This window comes from Branchiostoma lanceolatum, chromosome 15 (genome assembly GCF_035083965.1).
Source record: "Branchiostoma lanceolatum isolate klBraLanc5 chromosome 15, klBraLanc5.hap2, whole genome shotgun sequence".
Lineage (NCBI taxonomy): Eukaryota > Metazoa > Chordata > Leptocardii > Amphioxiformes > Branchiostomatidae > Branchiostoma > Branchiostoma lanceolatum.
Genome location: NC_089736.1, coordinates 14,969,945 through 14,979,902, shown reverse-complemented (window position 1 = coordinate 14,979,902; position 9,958 = coordinate 14,969,945). Strand labels below are relative to the sequence as shown.

Below are 9,958 nucleotides of genomic sequence, written 5' to 3'. Positions count from 1 at the left end.
ATACCTCTTACTGAAAAACATATACCTTTATTATGTATTATGTTATTATGTGTCTACTAAAGTCGACTATTATAATTCAAAACGTGTGTCACTTCATTTTTCACTACCTTCAAAAAAGAAGTCAGAGCTAACCATACTCAACCATAGTTAACATCGAACTTTCACAGTGGACTAGATGAATATTTCAATTTCCTTGTATCTCCATGTACATATCTGCAATTAGTCTTTCGGCATAAACTTGCAATAAAGTTATTACTATTCTATAGAATATGTAAAACCTTAAGGTAACACAGGCTTTAACAATTCCAAGAACTCTCCTATCGATAGCAGGAAAAAAATTCCAAAACAAATTCACTAGTATATGTTTATCAGTGTAATTTTCAGTCTCTAGGCCTTCATACACTTGCGATCATGAGAGGGAACTGGTACTTCCTGGAGTCACTCGGCGGCTGGATGGTGATGACTTCCCAGGAGATGTTCTCCTTCATGAAGTCTGCTTTCACGAGGTGTGAGATCTGGGTCTCCTATAAGAGACATTTGGAGCAAGAAATGACTTTAAAAAGCCGGGTGAGGACCAATATGTGAATAGCTAGTTCTGTGGTGTAATATGAACAATAGGTGACCCAAATAATATAAAATAAAAGCCAGACAAGAAGCCAGTCAGAAAGACAAGTACACTGCGAAATACCCAGATAGAAATTTATGTCGCCAATGGTACTTTGCCCTTTTAAAATGTGACCCAAATGATTGGTCACCTGGACTAATACTAGTAATAAGACTAGACTCAGGTACATACTGCTTATGGAATTAGTTGTGTCAAAGTAAATATCAACTATATCGAAAGAGTGGTTCTGTTTTGTTTTAAACTACAGTGGTAGAAAATTTTGTTGATTTGCAACGTTATGAATATCCAGAACTTTTTGACGGCTTATCGCTTCAATACAAATTCGTGTTACTTTTGTTTCCGGCTATCAGCCGTGCTCTAGTCTTCGTCTTGATTCCAATCTGGACCCTGCATTTACTTTAGTAGGGCAAAAAGTGTGTTTGATTTTGGAAACGACGCTGACAGAATAGATGAGATGTAAATTTACACATTTAAAAGGAAAGACGATTTTTTGAAGAGATCAACATATGCATTGTTTACTCAAGTTTCATATAACCCTCAAACGCAAGTCATTACCAACAAAATGCAAGATACTGTATTTAGTGATTTACTTAAATAGGGTAAGCTAAGCACTTTTTGAGACCCACTCACCTTAGTAAACCTGATGCTCGTTCCTTGACATTACAAGTACAATGAATTTAATATCGTAGCAATGGTAATAACACCCACCTTGTCATAATTATACATCATGCATTAACATTAATAAGGAAACAACGGAAATATATTATGTCAAGATATGTGTGCATGTGTCTCCATAAGTGTATGTGTGTGTGTGTGTGTGTGTGTGATTTTTCTAAAGAGCACCCTTAGACTAATCGACAGAAAATGGCCCCCCTAGTACCTTGAACATGGTTCCGATGTTGTCGTACTTTTCCTTGAGTAATTCGCCCCAGGGGGAAAGTTTGCAGTAGGTAAGCACACCACCTAGCCACAGTAACCGGAAGCCGTGCCTTCCGATGAAGTCGAATTGATGACTGTGTCACTGTTCCTCCGAGAGGGGGTACGTGTCGTACAAAATACCTGCAGATACATTGCACAGAATTATTTAGTATGTTACTTCAATTGTATTAAGGCCGCCAGGTTCTAGGAATCCTCACCTCACCTATCCCAGGTATGCTGCTCCAGCTTGGGATCCACTAAAAAGGCAAAGCGCACAAACTAATACACTTGAGAATAAACTAGAATCTGTACAGAGGAGAGCCGCTAGGTTCATATACGGCGACTACAGGCAGACCACTAGCGTCACTGAACTGCTAAGCAAGCTAGGGTGGCCCCTCTTACAAGAGCGCAGGAAATTCGCACGCCTGGTTCTTTTCTTCAAGTCTGTCAATAATCTAGTCGCTATACCTTATCAAAACTACACTACCCAACACTTGAACAGGACAAGAGGACATTCACGTCGTTTCCAAACGCTTTTCTACAGAACAGAAGTGTTTAGGTCAAGCTATTTCCCAAGAACTATCCAGGAATGGAACCACCTACCAGCCAGAGTGGTATCAGCAGATTCTGTCAATCAGTTTAAGGTGAGGTTGGCCCAGCACATGGGCCTCCCCACCCCCCAGTAGTTACATGCAATAAGTAAGGCGGTCCTCACCGCACTTTCTTTTTCTATATTATATTGTTCATGTTGATTACTGTTAGGTAGTTTAAATTCTGCACTTTTTTTTGTTATGGAGCACCACCACCACCGACCGCCTTAGGCGTGCACCCTAGGCGCGATACCTACACCGGGTTTTGCCCAGTATCGTATATAGATATAGATAGATAGTTCCCTTGGCCTCTTTTTGGGTCATGGGGCACCATGAATATGTCCTCCACCATTCTTCTCCACCTCACTCTATCCTCTGCCACTCTCACTGCTGCCGCCAAGCTTAATCCTAGGTATCCTAAAACTTTTAAATCAAATAAAGTCTACTATTGCTATTACTTAATATGCACTATGTTTGCCCAAGCTACATTCTTGCATGCAACTACAGCTATTTAGGCTAATCTGTATTTGAGGATATCTTAGGTGTTACTAATCCTGCGTTTCTGCTTCAGTTGAGTTTCCCCTTTTCAATTGTGCGTCTTACGATAACGTAAGAATCAAGTTAAAGATAACGTTAAATGTCCGTCACATATAACAGCAGCAAATGCAAAATTGTATAATAGGCTCTTCCACTGACCTTGTGTTTGTGTTCTTCGGCCCAATTTTGGAGCAGATGAAGCAGACGCCGGTGGCGGCCAACATTCCCCCTACTCGAATCGCCCAGCAGTCAGGTCACCGGAATGTACAATCTGTCAACAGTTATTCGTTCACGACTGAAGAACAGCAGAGGGAGATGTGTACTATCCTGATGGGAAGCGCACAATGTTGTAAACCATCCGCGCCTTCAGCACCGGCACTGTTTTTCTGTACAGCCAGCAATCCTGATCACCCTAGCTGGCGCCATGATTCAAATGAGGCACCTTCAACATCGCCGTATCATATTCTAAGTTCCAAGATGAATGGTTTAAAACAATCCAGATATCACAGGCCGTTTAAAACGGCCCGAACCCTGTTGCTCTAATGTCAGGGCCGTTTAAAGCGGCCCTAGAATCAAGACTATGATTACTAGGTCCTGTTTCTCACAAGTTATATTTCTGATGTTCAAGATTTATCAAATATTTTGTTTTATTTTATGTTAGAAAAAAACATTTGGTGTTCCAAAGGAATTAGAGTAAGGAAGAAGTTGCGCCCAAAGACCACCCTGGTATGTGTGAAATTCAACGTTTGTGGTAGATCATTCCACACTTCTGTTCTTTCGGTGTCTTGTCCTTGGGTGAAACTAACAACTGTCTTAGTGTCCGAGTTAGTTTGAAGCAGTTTTTAATGCCGTGCGTACTGAAAATCCCCCGCAGAGCTTCCGAAAGATTCGTGACGTAAGGCAAGACAACCAAACCCTTCTTCTGTCTCGTGGAAGAAGTGTGGGGTGATCTACCACATACGTCGTGCGGAACAGAACACCAGAGGACCGTGCACGGAGACGTACATAGGGAAAACGGCACTCAACTCTTGGTGTTGGATCAAAGTTTGAAATTTTTCATTATGTACTCTACCAACACAAGTGAGTTTCATGCGAAAAAAATTGGTTGAAAAAGGGGGAAAAAAAGTTACAATTTTTTGTTTAATTCTACGTATAGATGTTGTGTGCACGACATGGAAGTTTTGGAGCTTCAAAAAGCGATAAGTTTGTACCTACGCTACGCAGAAACAAGTTCATGTGCCGCTCCGTGACTAAGATTCAAGGTCACCAAAGTTTGTAAGGACAATTTCGCACTCAAACTTTCTATTATAGAAAAGACAGAAGTTTCATTTGTTCTTAGGAATATATTTGTAAACCTACAAGTTATTGTTGTTGGGGAGTAAACCAAAGACACTGTGAGATACATTCAAACGTTTGTTTTTATGACCTCTGTAGGTCTGACGTTCTGAGAAGTCGAGAATTTGCGACTTTGTTTTCTAAACTTCTGAAGTCTGTTCGACTGTATCGACGTGACAGAAATGACTACGGAGTCAAAGGAAGAAGTGAGAGGTGTTGAGCAGAGGATGAAGGTAAGTTGTCATTCTTTTTTTTTCTTCTTCAAAACATTAACCAACAAGGCTAATTGTGGATATTGATTAATATTAACATGCTTTGATATCGCCCCCTGAAAATTTGATCATACACCATGCTGTTTGGAAATAATGAGAGGGGGCAGTCTAGACAGGGATAAAATAATAAGTTGGTACAGGACTAGTATACAATGTGTCCAGTGTGCTGATACATGTTAAAACTGGTCATGAAAACATATGAGTATGTTGATATTATATGGGCCCTCAAAGGTTTGAAATCGCAGTGTCGTAAGTTGAAAGTGATGATAAAATGGTACAGTCAATATATATGAATAGAATAAATCGTTAATCCATATCATACACATTTTGAAAGACATATTAGATGTGACTATATCGTACCTAGCAGTGATGCAGTTTTGGAGCAGTGTACTCTCCAAACAGAGGAGTGTTTTTGACGTGTTTTTAGGTTCTTTTTGTCGGGCTTTCTTTTTTGTCCCCTTTTCCTTATTTCGTCAACGTGCTTAAAAATGCCTAAACTGAACATGTGCAAAAACCAGGCTTACCCACACCTCTGCTTGGAGTGCTGTGCTCCCTTTTGTTTGTATAACCTACTTTTCCCAGGCCATCTGTTTATAAGACCTGTTTTGGGGGCAATAGTCACATGTTTGAGAGTCCCAATATAAAATGCAGCAAACTTTCCTTACTAATCATGCCAATTAGCTCCTGATTTGCATAATAAGTCGATGTTTATGTTAAGCACCATCTGAGCTGTCGAAATACGAAGTTATTCATGCCAAAGGTCCAAAGAAAAACACCCACTGCAGTTTTAAACAAGTCTCTAGGCGGCCCAAACTAACACAACTTCATGTAGCATGAACTATCTACCACACAAAAATCATGCCAATAGCACTTGTAAAAAATATGCTTTTGAAGATCGACTGCAGTACCTTAGATACCCGCTAGAAGGCCCATTATCGAACTTGACCTGCCTTTCTGTAAACCCTACCAATCCACTAAATATCATACAGAATCATCGACAGCTTTTCGAGTTATCTTGGCAACATACAAATGCACATACACAAAAAGCCCGCTGCAGTACCGACGAAAGATGCCAGGGAAGCAATTTTTAACATGACCTCCGTTCCCGTCACTGCTTCTCACCTACCAAAAATCATGAAGATCCATCAACGTTTCCGTCACTTCTTTTGCCTACATACAAACACACAATACTTCAAGGTCCGCCGCAGTACTGTTGGAAAACGCCAGGTAAACCATTTTCAAACTTGACATTCCTTTGCACAACTTCTAGACACCTACTAAAAATCATGAAGATCCATCAAATGTTTCTCAAGTTATGCTCTTGACATACATATAGACCCACCCAGCATCTGGAGTAACCAAAAACATAATCTTCCTCGACTTCCTCGGCGAAGATAATGATAAAATAACTGCAACATTTCTGTTACAGAAGACAAACCGACGCAGGAAAGCTATGGAGAATTGTGGCAGGAAAAATTTCGTAAGAGGGCACGTGAAATAATGGGAGTAAAGTACCAATCATCTGAATCTAGTGGAGACGAGCAGGACCCTTCTGTCTTCTTTGTCCGTCGTTTTGAATGGGAGACACCAAAAAGATGCACTTGATAAAGTTTGCCCACAAAGAGATACTCTTCGGGTAGCGGTCAAGGCATACTCGAACCGGCCAATACCCGACGGAACCCCCTTTTAAGAACTGAATTAAGACCTTTGTGTCTGAAGTCAATCTGTTGTAGACAAAAAAGGTGATCATCTTTTACAGATGCTGTAACAAGCATTTGCAAGCAGTATAAATTCAAGCAATTCTAATACAAGAAAATTGAAGCTATTTGCACAAGTAAATCCTAATGCTTATGATACATACATGAAACAAAATGTGAAATAATGTCAGTATAAGTGTGCCAATAGCTTGCATAACATAAGTAAAAATGCGAATATCTACGTTTGTATTCCGAACAGATTACCATGCTTATGGGTGTAAAATAAATCTAACTTTGTTAGCCACTGCTGACTACGCACTACTTTCCAACTGGTACGGGATATCAGGACAATGTAGTATGTGTAAAGTCTGCTTTGAATTCATTACAAATTTTGAAAAAAAATTCCTTGCTTGCGTTAATCATGTTTAGAACTAGCCTTCCGTCTATGGCAGCACAATACTGTAATTGCCGGGGAAGGATAAAGCTGGCCAAAACGAAAGAGTCTAATCGCCCAAAAGATTTTTTAACATTCACCTTGACCAGGTCAGTGTATTTTGATATTACTTCACTGACATAGCTCGAAATAAATGTTCTTGTTTCCATACGTCTGAGTAAGGGTAATATTTCATTTCTACGTCTGGTTTGGACCTTAATGTTCGGAACAGGCATGCCGATGTAGAGTAGAATGGTAGATTATGACACTATGTCCCAAAAGCAAGTTTCCCGTACAGTCCCTAGAAATTGGTAGGCATTGATACAAAGAAAAAGGAAGCAAAAAAGGGGGCATTCGCCTATTCTACCTTTGCGCAAAATTTAAGACTTACCTGCATAATTCCATTCCATTACTTTTTTAGCGAAAAGCGTTGCTACATGTATAACTGTGTCAGCGTCGGTCACATTGCGCGTGCCAAATTATATTTTATGCTTTATCTTACTGCAGGGCAATCTAGATGATGGAGCAGGGACGGAAATACACGATGAAAGAGTATAAAGATAAACACACCCTCAATCTTAACATGTATGCAATAGTGGATGTGATAAAGAAAATTTATAACTTAATAAAAACAACATACTAAAGAAAATACTTGCAGCAAAGCTTATTGCGTCTTTTCTTCTTGCCACGAACAGAAAAGTCAGCACTATTTGTACCGCAGTTAAACACTTAATCGAGTAAAATTGAGAAAGGACGAGCTTCTATGGAGAGGGCCATGGAGCTCCTCTGCTGTACACCAATACGGAACACCTATAAGGAGATGCGTGGATAGATGACCCCCTCCCCTAATTAAAAGTACGAATTGCGTCGCATCTGCACAACCAGCTCACCTGACGAAGTAATCTTAAGTTAAATATCATAAAAAGAGAAGGAGCCCAATGACAATCAGAAGATGACTGCCTTGAAAATTCGCGTGCACACATCGGGCATGGTGCTGCGCGTTATTGTTGGATGTGGAAGTAGGACGGGTACAGCGCACAAACATCGAGAAAATGTTAGGTTGTTTCGCGTTCCTCGGATGATAACAAACCCGGGGAAAATGCTGAGGACTTAACATCGGCTAGGCGAAGAGAATGGCTTTATGCCTTCAGTAGAGCAAACCTAACAGAGTCTTCCCTTGACGCTTTCCATAAAGCCGGATGCCCCATAATTGTAAGCATGAAGACTTTTGTAAGCCTTGAAACACTCCTGGGGGTAGAAACTTGTACCCAGTAAGTATGAAGACAAGGTCAAGCGACTCCAATGGTGGCAAGCCAACCTCGTCTAGCTGCTCATCTCGAATAAAAAATATTGTTAATTCCAACAGCAGAAATCTTGTCTTGGTAGCGCCGACGAACATGAGATGAAAGAATTCTTTCATAGTCTTACATACAATCTCACTTTCCTCTATTTAGGAGACCTACTTCTGTCAACAACTTTGTTGTCGAGCGCGCACCGCACGTTTTGCGGCGCGAGGGGCACGCGGAGTTATGACGTCACAATCGACGAGCGTCTGTTCTAGTCTTATGCCAGTAATGGCGGGAAATGATCTGCCAATCATTCAAAAGCAGTATGCTGATTGGCTCTTTTACAAAACAGTATGCATCACCCACACAGGATTCAGACTAAAGTCGGGATATATTCTTCTTTTCTTAAAATTACATCGACATTGCTCTACGCATTGATTTAAGTATAAAATTTTACTCTTATTCACTGTGACAGATTTCGTTCAATGTTGGATATGTAACGTTACGTATTTTTAACAAGTTAAATTTCGAATGTTTCATTTCAGCCTGGTTCCAGCGCGCGGGAACAAGTGTAACCTGATATATCAATCAGCAGCCACGTGTAAGGAATCACGGTTAGCATAACTGGTCGCACAAATAGGTGACCAAGGAAGGCAAACGGAGCGGCCTATGTGATCGTTAATGTTAATCAAACCGATGGGATTGTTGCTATTTGTATCCTGATATGTTTTGATACAGATGATTCTGTTTTACTATTGTATATCTTCTTACTCTTCATATTGTGTAAGTAGGTCGGTGTAGCTGGTCTTTCTCACATTTCCCACGAAGCCACTGTTAAGCGTAAGATGTTGTGGGCATAGTACATTTTGTTGCATTGTGGACATGGTACATTTTGTAACAGAACAATGGCAGCTCCCGTTTAACAAAGCCAGCCTGTGTCCACATCAATAACACAGCCACCACAGTATCGCTTTTCGGTTGAACTGCTCAGCTACTGCTCTGCTTGTCATTCTTGTGACTGGCTGTACTGACTCGGAAAGGAATACAGTTGTGTACAGTTGATCACAGTACACATAAAGGCTCATAAGCGCAATGGAAGTATAGTCCTGTTCACTGTTGGTATATACTTTAATGAAGTGTCTGCTTGACAGAATATTTCTTACACTTAATTTATTGTTATACAGAATCTCAATGTAGCCAAGAGTGCGATAAATTAGTTTGTAGCAAAGAGACATTGATGACGGTGTATTGTTTTCAGACATTTTCTCTTGACAAGACAAAGAAAAGAAACTGTTTGGGAATCTGAGATTTTAGGGAAATGCACATCAAGCTTAGCCTACATGCATATGAGGATGAATCCAGATGCTGTTGTTGCATATACGGCATTACCGGGTCCATACAATCGACATGTGGTGCTTGGGAATGCCTTTGAAAACATGAAAAATGATATGGAGTACGAAGCCATCTGCTGCTACACATTCTCGTGTGCCTTTCAGTATCGGTACTGCCGGAGCCCCATCTTTGTCAATGTAACGACGCTCATCATTTTTCAGTCGATGTCAAAACCTGTCTTGTCAACATTGCAACATTTGTGTTGTTGAATTGTTGATCAATTGTCACTTAGCGTGGTAACCCCTTCACAATAGTCTCCTCAAATGAATCCCGCCTACCACGGTCGAGAGAACAGGCTTTCGTAAGGCCAGGTTGTTGCGACCGCTTAAAGCGTTCCATCACTTGTGAGAGATCCTTGAATGTTGGTACCCAAATGTACACAATTAAAAAAATCAGAGGTCAAATTCCAATTGCTTAGAAGTGTTGGACGCGACAAAGATCTTGGTTAGTTAAGATAACCATACATGGAGCTTTGAAAATCTCTCGATAGTGTGGGAATTGGCATCACTACATCAAATTCTTGTAGTGATAACTTCACGCACCATAATTGTAGAGAAATTCGAATGAAAACATGTTTGTCAAACACAGCAATCCTTACTACTTATGTCCCGATTACATTTGATGCAGAGCGTTTGACACTGTTCAAGTCAGCAGAATATGAAGTAGTCTGTTGTTTCTAACCCATATAAAATAAATTTGATTACCTTACCACCCCATGGTCATTACTTCACATGGTTCAACCATCCATCTCTATCAAAAGAAAGGTGCCTCCGATGTGGAGCATGTTGTTTGGGCTTCCTCAGCCCTGCTTTCCATTGCACTTTTCTTGCACTTGAACTTTGCGTTGCCTTCTCATGCGTACAAACACTGCCC

General features: G+C 40.5%; 1 long non-coding RNA gene across 1 annotated transcript; it reads right to left on the bottom strand.

Annotated features, from left to right (window-relative positions):
• Nucleotides 1–360: 360 nt before the first annotated feature.
• LOC136420519 (uncharacterized) lies at nt 361–1,688 on the bottom strand. The gene is made up of 2 exons (XR_010753238.1): nt 1,506–1,688; nt 361–524 (listed from the first exon to the last, which is right to left on the bottom strand). It is a non-coding gene; the product is annotated as an uncharacterized lncRNA (long non-coding RNA).
• Between the last annotated feature and the right edge of the window lie 8,270 nt (nt 1,689–9,958).